This window comes from Rhinatrema bivittatum, chromosome 2, assembly GCF_901001135.1.
Source record: "Rhinatrema bivittatum chromosome 2, aRhiBiv1.1, whole genome shotgun sequence".
NCBI lineage: Eukaryota > Metazoa > Chordata > Amphibia > Gymnophiona > Rhinatrematidae > Rhinatrema > Rhinatrema bivittatum.
The window spans coordinates 778,994,412-779,008,126 of NC_042616.1; positions in this window are offsets into that span (position 1 = coordinate 778,994,412).

The following is a 13,715-nucleotide window of genomic DNA, read 5'->3' on the forward strand; positions in this document are numbered from 1 at the left end:
CTCTTGGCCAAGGTGATCACCCCAGGTCCCATTTACCTGTTCCAATGTGTATGCACCAGTGAGGCTTTGATCTAGGCCTTGGGCATGGAGATCCTCCATGACCTCGCACTCATGGCCGATATATGGCCTTTGTCCAAACCATAGTCCATAAAGAAGAGACAAATCTAAAAAAATTTATTAATCCAACATTAGAAACTTCATTTTTTGAGAGACCACCCCTCACGGGCAACATTATTTTTGACACTGATTAATTCGTCCATCAGGCAGGACACTTTTGCTACTTTTTAAGTTTTCTATGCGAATAGTATCGAGTACCTTGTGCACAGACTCCCAACTCTGGGTGACAGACTTGTCATGATGCTCGATGCTTGACATCGGGCTGGTGCAGAAGTCAGTGCCCATCCCCTCCAAGGAAAAGACAGCCTCTCTCGAGGTGACTGAAACTATTGTTGTCTCACCTCGCGGTGTTTCAGGGATAATCTGCCTCACATGAAGTGTGATTTGCTCCTCGGACTGAGTCTCCTCGACAAGCAGGCTTGGCTGATGGGGAAACACGTCTGTTGACGTAGGAAAGGTGTTCCGGTGTCGGGGGTGACCATATCTCTCCTTCAACGCCATCATCCACACTATTGAATCCTTGATCTGTGGAGAGAGATAGATTAAAACAATTAGACGTTTGCTATAATTCTCAACTGTTAACCACATGTGCCCAATAGAAAGACATTACAGGAAAACATGGAAGCACATTCAAAAACCATTCCTTCACTCAGCCCAGTGTCGCACCTGTATGGTGCACCCACATCATCCATAACCTCTGAGCAAACTTGTGCTTAGGACTAGCACCTCGATAAGGGGTGAAAACAATATTGCATGGTGGCGCATCACCAGTCCTGAGTGCCGAAGCCTCGATTTTGGCTGCTTTTCTTTCACATCCCTTTGTGTATCACACCAGCGGTGCTTGATCTTTTTGACATCCTTGGTTTTTATGGACAAGGAGCTCACATCCACAGCTATCCTCTCCCAAATCATTTTCTTAGTAGAAGAGGAAGACTTTGATTGGAAGATCATTTTATAATTGTCACATAAGGCCCGGCAAAGCAGTTCCTTCTCAGCATCTGAGAAGCATGGATCACGTGATCGTTTCTTGGGCACTTGGCAACCGCTGGGGCCTGCCTGCTCTTCCTGACCTTCAGCATCCCTCTCCACCTGCATGAAGGGTCGCTTTTCAGCCATGACAAATCAACTCTCCGCCCTTCTGAACTGTGAATGAAGAAAAAAACATCACATACATCAAAACGCTGTCAATTCCAAATTATTGCAATTAAAGGTAACAGGCATGAATATGTCCAGGCAGTTAATGGAAGGACAACAGGAGCAAGGCACATGGGGGGAGCACTGAGACATAGCACAACATGCACGTCCAGGCAAGGAGCAAGGTCATACGGGCCAGTTACAAGCTCCTAGGTTGTGCTTCTCACATGGACGTCCAGCCGTTGGGTGCCTGGGTACAGGCCTGTACCCAGCGCCTGAGACCTGGACGTCCATGTGAGGAGCATGACCTGGGGACTGGTAACAGGCCTATGCCCAGGCACCGAAGTCCTGGTCGTCCATGCGAGAACCTCCAAGACTTGGACGCTCAGGCCCATTACGAGCACCCAGGTTGTACTCCTCGCATGGATGTCTAGGAATCGAGTGTCCGGGTACAGGCCCATCCTCGCATGGACATCTAGGAATCGAGCGCCAGGGTACAGGCCCATCCTTGCATGGACATCTAGGAATCGAGTGTCCGGGTACAGGCCCATCCTCGCATGGACATCTAGGAATCGAGTGTCCGGGTACAGGCCCATCCTCGCATGGACATCTAGGAATCGAGTGTCCGGGTACAGGCCTGTTCCCAGCACCTGAGACCTGGATGTCCATTTGAGATGCATGACCTGGGGCCTCGTAACAAGTGACTTAGGCTCCCGGGTCCTGCTCTTCTCCTGGACATCCAGGAATTAGGCGTTTTTGCTGTTCACCTAAGGAAAAAAAAGTAACCTCTTGAAACTGAAGCTGAGTAGATCTGCCAGCAATAGGGATTTGAATATGAATCCCAGTTCACAGTAGAGATCCAATTGAAAAACTGAGCAAAAAGGATTATCTGACTCCTTGCAGCAATTTATATATCCCCCCCACACACAAGCAGGATTTTGGCACGAAGCATGACTCATATCTTGATGTTATGTTGGGGGAAAAATGAAAAATTTTGAAATAATAATAATATTAAAATTGTCTATTAACATCTGTCTCATGTTCCATAAACCACGTGCCCTTTTGGCAGATATGCCTCTTTAACAGAATTTTGGTGCACGAGCGATGCTACATGGATGTCCTATGCTATAAAATAGGTAGCATTAAGGATTTATTTATTTATTTATTTATTTTTAGATTTTTATATACCGGTGTTCCTGTATTAAAATACAGATCACATCGGTTTACATTGAAACATAAAAATTACGCCAAGAGGCGGTACATATAACAAGGTTATAGAACTTGGAAAACATGGAAAACAGGTTCGAAAAATAACATTGAGAAAATTGTATAGTCTCTTTGAGAAACCAAATCATAAAATAAGGCGTAATTGTCTAAGATAAATGTGATCTGCAGAAGGGATTGCGATGGTGAGAAAATCTTGATAGCTGGAGGTAAAAAATAATCAAAGTTCTGAAAAAGCTTGGCTAAAGAGCCAGGTTTTAATTTTCTTTTTGAAGGAAGCGAAGCAGATCTCAAGGCGGATGTCTGGCGGGAGCATGTTCCATTGGACGGGTCCTGCTAAAGAGATGGTACGTTTCTGATGTAAGGATATTGTTGAAGGAACATAGAGTGTGCCTTTATAAGCTCCTCTGATAGGTCTAGATGAAGAGTGAAAACGAAGTTGGGTACTTAAGTGGAGTGGGGATATGTTGTAAATAGATTTATGAATTGCTGTGTATACTTTATAGAGAATCCTTTGCTTAATAGGCAGCCAGTGGAGGAGTTTTAGTATGGGGGTTATATGGTCTCTTTTATTTGTATTGGTAAGGATTCTAGCTGCAGAGTTTTGAATCATCTGGAGGGGTTTGATGGATGAGGTAGGGAGACCAAAAAGGAGCGAGTTGCAATAATCGATTTTTGTTAGAATAATGGCTTGTAGAACCATCCGAAAATCATTGAAGTGGAGAAGTGGTTTCAATTTTCTCAGGACAAGAAGTTTATAGAAGCAGTCTTTAGTGGTGGTGCTTATAAATTTTTTGAAGTTAAGCTGATTATCTATCATGACGCCTAGATCACGTACATATGGTGAGTGATTAATTATAGGAGTGGTAGAAATGAGTGGGACAGCTGGGTATATTAGATTGTTATTAACGTCATGATTGATAATTAAGATCTCGGTTTTGTTGTTGTTGAGAATAAGGCTGAGACTGGATAGAAGATGATTAATTAGTTGCAAGCAATTATTCCAGTGAATCAAGGTTTTGTGTAGGGATTCTGAGATTGGGATGAGTATTTGGATGTCATCCGCGTAAATGTAGTGTGTTAGGTTTAGATTATTAAGAAGACGACAGAGAGGGAGAAGGTAAATGTTGAAAAGGGTTGGAGAGAGGGAGGAACCTTGAGGGACTCCTTGATTTGCTGGGACCGGGTGTGATTCTTTGTTGTTTATCTTTACCTTGAATTGTCTATTAACCAGGAAGGACTTGAACCAGCTGAGTACTGTTCCCTTAATGCCTATGTCTATCAGACCTTGTAATAAAGATGAATGGTTGACAGTGTCAAAAGCCGCAGAGAGATCTAAAAGAATAAGGAGGTGAGGTTGTTTTTTATCCATATTAGTTAGAATATTGTCGGTGAGAGAGATAAGTAGGGATTCAGTGCTTAACGATTTACGAAAACCGTACTGGGAAGGTGCAAGAATGTAGTTTTCTTCCAGGTACTCTGATAGTTGTCTATTGACTATCTTTTCCATAATTTTGGCGATCATTGGCAAATTGGCTATTGGGCGGAAGTTAGCTGGATCTGTGGCCGGAAGATTTGGTTTTTTAAGAAGAGGTTTAAGAATTGCTAGTTTAAGTTGGTCAGGAACTAGACCTTGGGAAAGAGAGCAATTAATGATATCGGCAATTGGCTTTGAAATGGTATTCCTTATAGCAATGAGGAGGTTGTTTGGAATTGTGTCTAAGGGATGAGAGGATGGTTTCATTTTCTTGAGAATATTTTCGATCTCAAGAGCTGATGTGGTTTCAAAAGTTTCTAGAGTCGTATTTAGTTTTGGTGGAGTATTAGGTGGAGATGGAGAAGAACTAGATGAAGAGAAAGAAACAGTCAATTTATCAATTTTTTCCTTGAAGTATTCAGCTAGTTCGGAGGCTTTGTTGAGAGCTTGATCATCTGGGATGGTAGGAGGGGTTGGTTTAGTGAGGGCAGAAACGTAGGATGCACTTTTGGGCCTCCCACACGCGTTTTGGGCACACTTTTCATTTCTGTTTCATTTAAATACAGCATCGCGCGCCAAGAAGAGGAGTTTGTGCGTGCGTTGAAACTGCAGGCACCAGTTTTGGACGCGCTGCTTTAGTGAGTCCATATTGCATCGGCCTGACAATGAGCAAAAGAAGACATTTACCAGAAAATGTAAGTGAATCACAAAATACATCACTAAGGGTAATGAGAAGAGGAAGAGGAAGGAGGAGGGGTGGAGGTAGATGTATTAGGGCAGTGCTTCCCATCCCTTTCCTAGAGACACATCTATCCAGTCGGGTGTTCAGGATATCCCCAATGAATATGCATGAGATAGATTTGTATTCCCTGGGTATCCAGTGCAGGGGTGACCAACTCCAGTCTTTAAAAGCCACAGATGGGCCAGCTTGTCAGGATATCCTCAATGAATATGCATGAGAGAGATTTGCTTGCACTGCCTCCACTGCCACCTCTGGTCCAGTGAAAGCAAATCTATTTCATGCATATTCATTACAGATATCCTGAGAACCTGACTGGTTAGGTGTGCCTCCAGGAGAGGGTTGGAAAGGACTGAGGGTTTAGAATGACAAGCAGGTGATGAAGCTGTAGTAACTATCATTTCGTAGTGAGTTTACAAAAAAAGTTATTTGTCTGATAAGACCTTGTTTTTGTGAGTTATGAAGTATTTGATCACTTTAGCTTCAAATGTCTTATGTTCCTGGAGTTTTCTGAATCGACCTTTCAACATGCTGAGCAAAATGTCGATGATGTCCCCGTGGAGGGGTTACCTTGCTCTTCTTTGTGACATGTAATTTTGTATCTGTAACTTCTGCTGTTTCCTCCGGTGCTGCGATTCCAGGCAGGGCAGCAGCCCGGGTCCTGGAATCTGAACAGCACAGTGACTCTTTTATTCAGCTGCCAGCCAGAGAGTGCCAAGGGGGACGTCCCACAACCAAGCAAAACACAACCTCTGGAAAAAAAAGTGCCGTGGTCCGTCTGGCTTCTGGTCAGACCGTCTCAGACTTTACCTTTAAAGGCCGATAAATGTCAATACCGTATGTAGGATTGCAATGGATGAGAAACTCTCTTCAGAATTTCAGGAATCAAAAATTGATCATGTCCACCTTTATGTACCTTTTCCCCCTGAATGGTAATGAATTCCTGGTCCAGAATAATTAGTAATTAGCAATTTTTTAATTTGCATCCTGGGGGATGGGGGGAGAGTGCTGCTGGCTGGCACTGTGTGTCTGCGTGTGCAGCTATGACAGTTAAATCCATAACCTCCTTGGAACGAATGTGGATTAGCCCACAGATACTGAGTTTTCCACCACCAGGTCACCGGATCAGGTGCGGTTCCTGTCAGTAGTGTCCGAAAATCATTTCCACAGAAAATTCTCAAGTTGCCCCTGTAAAATACGATGGTTGCTCTTGAGCCGTTCCAAACGGACAGGAGCAAGCTGAGCAAAGCTATCCCCACAAGTGGCAATCCTTGTTGGCAGAAGAGTAGTCAAGGACTGAAGTCGACGCCAATAATCACTGAAAGATTGCAAAAACTAGATTTGTTTTCTCTCTCTCTCTCTCTCTCTAAAGGTTTGATTTCCCAGAAGAAGATTCCCATCTGATTTGTTTTCCTAAACCTCGTGCTCATTCTTAAATAAAATTTATAAAACTGAGGACAGAGGTATAGAAGTTGGCTGCAGAGATCCCAGACTTTGAGCACCAGGCTGTGATTCTCCAACTGGCAAAGAAATCGGAGGTTTTTTTCCAAACTTTATTTTTATTGCATTTTATAGCATTCTTACAGAAAAAAAAAATCATCATTGAAATGACACATGATAATCAAAATCCTATTCAGGAGGAACCCAATAGTCTTAAAATATAAAACAGAGTGATGATAAACATGGAGAGAAGAAATGGGAAAAAAAAACCCCAACACTTTCCAGATGAGAAACATAAAAACAGGAGAGCCAAACAGACAAAACATAATGAAAGTACTGGTACCAACAGAGCTAGCAGATAGACCTATCAGTTCAAAGTACCAGCTTTTACCTTTGAGAAAGCTGGGTAACTGCAGAGGGCTGGTAAAAAAAAAAACAACCCATAGGGATTTTCCAAATATTTTACAAAACACAAAGAAGGATTTTTCAAAAATAAATTGCACTCTTAAGCATTAAAAAATTCTGCTCTACGCAATTATGCAAAATAACGGGTAGATTTTCAAAGACCTACACAAGTAAATCCCGGGGTTTATGCGCATGGCTGGGCCTTCTGCTCACCGGGCGAATTTTCAAACAGGCCCAGCCACACACGTAAACCCCAGTACACACAGAGCTGCTGGGCCTCTTCAAAGGGGTAGGACGGAGGGGGGAGGGGGGGCACGGGCTGGGCCAGGACAGTGCCATTGAATGCTGTCCCAAAAAACTCGTGCACCGGCAGCCGGTTGGCACACACAATTTACTTCAGCCTGGGGACCTGAAGTAAATTTTAAAACAAACAAACAAAAAAAGATAGGTAGGGTTTAGGGGGTGGAGAGGAGAAGAGGGGAAGAGGGAGGGAATTCAGGTAGGGGGGTAGGGAAGTTCCCTCCCAGGCCGCTCCTTAATTGGAGCGGCCTGGGAGGGAACTGGGAAAGGCCCAAATGCGTCGCCGCACGGAATTTACATAAATTCTCCCCCTCTCCCTTGTGCGCGCTGCCCACACATATGTGGATTATAAAATCAGGCGCACACATAAACTTGGTGCGTCCATGCGTGCCCACCAGGAAGCGCGTGCACATGGACATGCGCGCGCACATTTTAAAATCTACCCCTAAGTGTCAGCTGGAAAGGTGTGGATTTTAGAAGCTAAAAACAATGCATTGCAATTATGCAAGAATGTTTTTAGAAACAAATCACAACCCGTTACAAATAGAAAAGAGGCCAAGGTTGGAACTTAACCAACCACGTGATCTTCCAAGCCTTAAGTTTTCTGAGCTGCATCTAAATTGTCCTTTGAAGGTAGATCTCTATTGCCATTCCCCTAGGGAAGAAAAATATTTCTAACATGCACGCATATGTTGTGGCTCCGTTGCTGCAGGAGCATGGTGGACACCCCCTCCAGACTGGCACATGTTGGCCTGATGGCTGGAGCTTGGGCTTGGGCAGTCTGGTGAGGCTGGAACAAGGAACGATGTGCAGCCAGGGCTGGTGATCAGGAACTAGGAACAGGCTGGGCTGGGGCTCAGGAACGGAGTGCACGGGAACATTGAAACAGACTGGAGCTGCGTGGAGGTAAGAGTGAACTCAGGAATACTGGAGCAGAGTGCAGGTAAGCGTGGAACTGGAACAATGGGAACAGAGGCTAGAGCACGGACAGACAAGACAGGACTAGACAGGACAAGGACAACACAGAACATGGAACAGGAAAGCCTAAAGACAGCGTAGGCAAGAAAGGCCCAAGGGGCAAGGTTAGGAGAGGCCTAGAGTCAGGAAGAGGCCTAGGGAGACCTCAGGGCTAGGCCAGACAAAGCTGAAGGCCGGGAGGCCACAAGACAGCGACAAGAATCAGAAGGCCCAGGGGCCTAGGGACAGGGCAAGGAAAAACAGAAATCAGAAGGCCCGGAGGCCATGAGGCGAAACAAGGAAAGGCCTGGTATTGCCACAACGCAGAGGTGGCTAGAGCAAGGAGCAGAAGGGAAGTTGATGACGAAGCATTCAGGCAGGGGCTAGATAGGGTTAAGTAGGACTGGAATCTGGGCATGGTGCAGGAAGGCAATGGAGCTTGGACAGCCAGGAGAGGGTGCTCAAGGAGGTCCCCTAGTGGAGCGGAGGCTGTAGAACTGGCTGAGGCAAGAAACCAGGGACGTGCTGGAGAATACAGTTCAGAATAGGGCCTTTGGAGTCCTGTGGTGGAGCAAAGGCTGCACAGTGGCCGAAACCGTAACAGCGTATAATTTAAATAACTTGTTCGGAGAGGTGCCGCTAACATTCAGAAAATTAATATACCTTGAATTTCTATACTCCACAGAATTTTCAAAATTCTCCCCACTCCTCTTCACAGTCACATTGAACGTAATTTGAAGCCATTGACCTTTATTTCTCAGCTGTCAAAAAATGACCCTTCCTTAATGTGGCTGAAATGTCCTTGTGTTTTTCCACAACCCACAAAGTTTTTTCCATATTCAGAGAAGGCATTCACAGGGGATCTATTTAGGTTGGGGAGGAAAATCACATGCGTAGCTTGCAAATACCACAAAAAAATGTTCCCACTGGAAATGTCCCTGGGTACTTTCTGCCCACAGCAAGTTTCAGAGTGAAAGCATGCGCAGACGTTTGCTTTGAATCTTGGGGCACTGTGCACAGGTGAAAAAAGCACCTACGGACTTCATCTCAAAATGCACCGTTTGAAAATTGCCTCATTATTTTTAAACAAGAAGCTAGAAAATGTCACAGAAGGATCAGATTCTTTTTCCAGACACTGAATTCTCCATTCAAGTCCATTGATTTTCCCATCTTGCTGTAACCAATGAGCATCCAAATGTTCAAGCAGAATTTATAGCCCTTACTGTTCACATTGGCAGACAGAGCAGATTCCAGGCTCCTCAAGACTGCCCATAGAGGCTGTAAAGCTATTTCCTTTGGCCAGGGATGCCTTAGAGAAAGCTCAGCTGTCCCACAGATGAAAGAGCATAAAGTCACTTGTCACACTCAACATCTGCCCGGTCAAAGACTCCAAGGCAAAATAGCTGCCAAACCTAAATCTACTGCCAGGCCATCGATAACGCTGACATTCACTGAGGAATCCAGTCCTCTCTCCAAAACAATGTCTATAGCATCTGCAGAAGCTGTAGAGAAAGGCAGGAAACCTGGGGATGGTAGCAACGAAGACGTCTCCATAGCCACTGCAGGCATACACACCTTCACTGATGGATCCACTGGCGGCATACGGAGCGTCAGACTCAGAGAGGCACCTGTCAACCCTCTGACAATTGTGTCAAGAAGTGATCCCTGCATGAAACTAGTGGCACAGAAGACATCATCAAACAAATCAAAAGCATCCACTGGGCCTTCTTCATCACAGAATTCAGGTCAGGCACAGGATAAACAGAGATAAGGAACGAGATTGAGAAAAAATATCGGGGTGCAGGACAGGGAAGAGGAGGGAGGGATGATGAGGATTTGCAGCGGAGACCTAAGCCCAGGACCTTCAGACAAAGGATAATACTCCTTGCAAAGGAGGTAATCCGCAGGAAGGCACCAAGCTGAAATGCTATTCAGACTTTAAAATCTGGAAACTGGTGCAGATCTGGATCCTCCGATAGACATGTCTCATTGTCTTATGCTGCACCAGACCTTGTCAAACTTTTGAGCTTGCTATTGGGTGGATCAGGAAAGGGAGAGCTTTAGAGCTGTCACAAGGCCAACGTAAATAACATCTCTCTCTCTCACCTTTCCTCCAGTGGCAGCAGGGCTGGCGCGTCCCATTAGGCGAACTAGGCAGTCGCCTCGGGCGCCGACCATTAGGGGGCACCGAAGAGCAGCCCTGTGAAGCTGCATGTGGAGTCTACCCCACCTGGCAGCAAAGAGGAGTAGAGATTTCATGAGCCTCGAGCAGCAGCCCATCCTGCTTGCAGCCCAGAGAAGCAACACACTCAGTGGGCATGAATGAGGTAGGAGTTAGGGCCAAGACCGAGAGTGGGGGTGGGGGGCATGACTTGGGGGTGGGTGGGTGCGGGCGCAAGACAGAAGGTTCACCTAGGGCGCCTAATACCCTTGCACCGGCCCTGAGTGGCAGTCACTTATAAAAAAAAAATGCTTCTTCCTCTGTACTGTGATTATTTACAATACAAGTGGTTTCCCTGAAAATAGGGGAGAGAAGTCAGTGTCATAAGATCTGGTGGTAAAAAAAAAAAAAAGGTCAATAATAAAATCCGGAAATACAATAAGCATTCATTCACAGCAATCAATACCATGCCTCAAATTCTTAAACTGAATAGAATTTATTAATGAAAGAGCATAAATTGAAGAAAACGTATTTTAGTAAAAAGTAAAATATCTTTTAATACTTTCCAGGAACACCTTTAACAACTTCAAGTGAAATATTCAGCAGGTAACTCATTTCCTGTAACTGTTTGCCTTTCACTATTAATGACTTTCTTTTAACATTTCAGATTGTTCAAAGAACTCCAAATACTAACTTTCTTTTTTTCATTTACCTTGTAGGTAACCAGGATTCACCAACAACAAAAAAAATCAGATTAGTTTCAGTTTAAATGATCAACTCAAACTTGTAGTGCAAATTTCTCAAACCAAGAATAGGATTCTAACATTTTCACTCTTAGTTTCTTGCAGGTTTCAGTTCCTATTCAGAAAGTCACCAGGTAAATATCTTAACTACTCAAAAGGTGAGAACACTCAGATATTTAGAAGCCATTTAGACGGATAAATGGCAAAGCGGCGATATTAGATAGCCGGGTATACTCAGTGGCACGGCTGCTAAATATCCCCATTAAGTTTAGCTGCATAGCTGCTCCTTGGCTGAATATCGGCCCCTAAATTTCTGTCAGACATTCCTAGTACCTCACACTGTACACCACTTTCTGTGTGTCCCTGAATATTTATGTGTATATTTTCTGTCTGGGCTTCTCTGTGTTTCTGGTCAGAATTGCACTTTGTAACAGGTGTGCAAGAAATAACTCACAGTTCTGCAGTCTGCTGATGCTGCTGGAGTGCGTAGATGCCCTTTCCTTTTCCATTTTAGGATGGAGCCAGATAATCAATGGCTCAACCCAGAAAGTCACTGGACTTAGTATTTTTAAATCTGAATTACTTTACAGTCAATAGTGCTAATATCTCAAAGGTTGCAGTCCCATGGTCTGACCATAAATTAATTTATTTCTCCCATCTTCCCTTGAGTCGATTAAGTTTGACAATACTAAAATGCCTATAGCTGCATGGGATGCTGTCACTTTCAATTAGCAGATGAACTGACTCCCCTCCAAATTGTTAAAAATAAGAAATCTCATTTCAGACAACCTTGGTACTCGTTTAGAGTGAGAGAAGAGAAATGCATGCTTAGACACGCAGAATGTAAATGGAGGAAAAACAAATCAGATAGATGTTAATCTAGACATACATAAATTACTATTAAATTAGTGTAGAGAGTCTACAAGCAATGCAAAGAACGAATGTTTCCATGAAGCACAGAGAGCTGGTTTGAATCTGAAAGCTCATTTTGGTACTGTAGAACACCTTACTAGACCTAGCTGTGATAAGAATTGTAAATAAGGGATTTTCCCCACTTCTCATAGCTGTGATGATTTTGCCAACTTTTTTTCAAAAAAGATTGAGGATAATTGCAGTCAGTTCCCACAAGTCACTGAAGCCATTTTTACTTAGATACTAAATCTGATCCAGATGGGATCAATTTTCCAGCAGATTATTGCTAAAATGAATACTTCTTTCTGTGAGTTAAATCACATCTCCGTGGCAGCTCTTAAAGTTATTCGTGATGACTCTCTCCATTGGTAATGAAGATCATTAATTTATCTTTTACTCAGCGCACTCTTCATTTAAAAGAGCAGTCGTGAGGCCAATAATCAAAAAACACTCCATTAATCCTGACATTGTAGCCAAGTATAGGTGAGTTTGCTTGCTATCTTTTTAGTGAAAGCCATTGAAAATGCAGCACAGAAGCAACTAATTGACCATCTTGATGATAACTTGCTATTAGACCCTAATCAATTTAAGGTGAATTTTAAGACCTGAGTGCAGGAGCACATGTGCGGGTTTGCCGGTTTGCACACATGGATGTAGCGATTTTATAACATACGTGCGTATATGCGCACCTGTTATAAATTTGGTCATATGTGCTTACATGTGCGCACGATTTTACATTGACGCGTGCATAAATGCTGCCTCAATCGAGTAAATGGGGAGGGGGGATTTTAGTAGATATGCATGCCAATGCAATTACTTATTCCCCCAGTTTGACCCAGTAAAGGAGAGGACTTCCTAAATCCCCTAGCTAACTTGCCTCCCTTTTACCCTATAAGTCCCGATCCTTAAAAACCCCACTTACTAGCCTAGCTTTTTTTGTTTCATGACTTACACGCCATCCATAGCAGAAGTAAAGTTACAAGGATAGGGACCCCTGCTCGCGTTGAGGTGGTAAATGCTTATACACTAGTTTCATTCATATTTCCTGGAATGCCCATTCCCTGCCTATGCGCCACTCAGACCACGTTATGCCCCACCCTTTTAGAAAATAAATTTATTTGTGGACCGGGAGATATGCACGTACCCAGGTGCCTCTTAAAATCCACACGGCCTACGTCCGGCTGATACATACACATATCTCCTGGCACGTAGGGCTTTTAAAATTCACCTGTTTGGTTTTAGAAAAGATCAAAGCACTGAAACGTTATTGTTATCCATGTTTGACATAATTTGACGAGGGTTTGATGGCGGATCCAGTTGTATCTTAGTCCTCCTCGATGTGTTGGCTGGTTTTGACACAATTGAATATGGGATTTTGCTAAGATGTTTAGAGGATTTCGGTATAACTGGCTCTGTTTTGAGATGATTTCCTCTTATTTCTGGTCATGTACCAAAAATTCAGATTGGTGCTAATTCATCTCAGTGGTTGGAAGTGAAGAAGGGTGAACCACAGGGCTCGGCAATTTCAGCTACCAACAATATACAGTTTTTCTTTCCTTTCACTGGCAGTATAACTTTTGCTTTCAGCCAGCTTGAGATCTTTTTTGCCACCTCTTAAAAGTGGCTTTTTCATAACAAGCTTATGTTAAATATTGCAAAATCTGAAATTCCCTTTTTATCTCGCTGCACAGAGTTAGAGAAGTTCCACCTGTCTTTAATTTCAATGGTGTGAAAATTCCTGTAGCCTTGACAACATGTGTCTTAGGAGTCCAGTTGGTCACTAATGCCTATGAAGGTGCCTATTAGAAATTAGATAAAAACTGAATGCTACAAACTACCAATGTTGTGGCAAGAAAAACAATGTTTGGAGTCAGTGATCATATCTAGACCTGCCTGACAAAACACGAGTGGCAGAATTCTGGAGAAGCTGTACGAGTATCAGCGTTGACATTGGGAGGTCAAGCAATAAAGAATTAAAACAATCCATGGATTCTGCCACTATATATCCATGGATTCTGCCACTGAATATCCATGGATTATTTTAATTCTTTATTGCTTGACCTCCCAATGTCAACGGTGATATTCGTACAGCTTCTCCAGAATTCT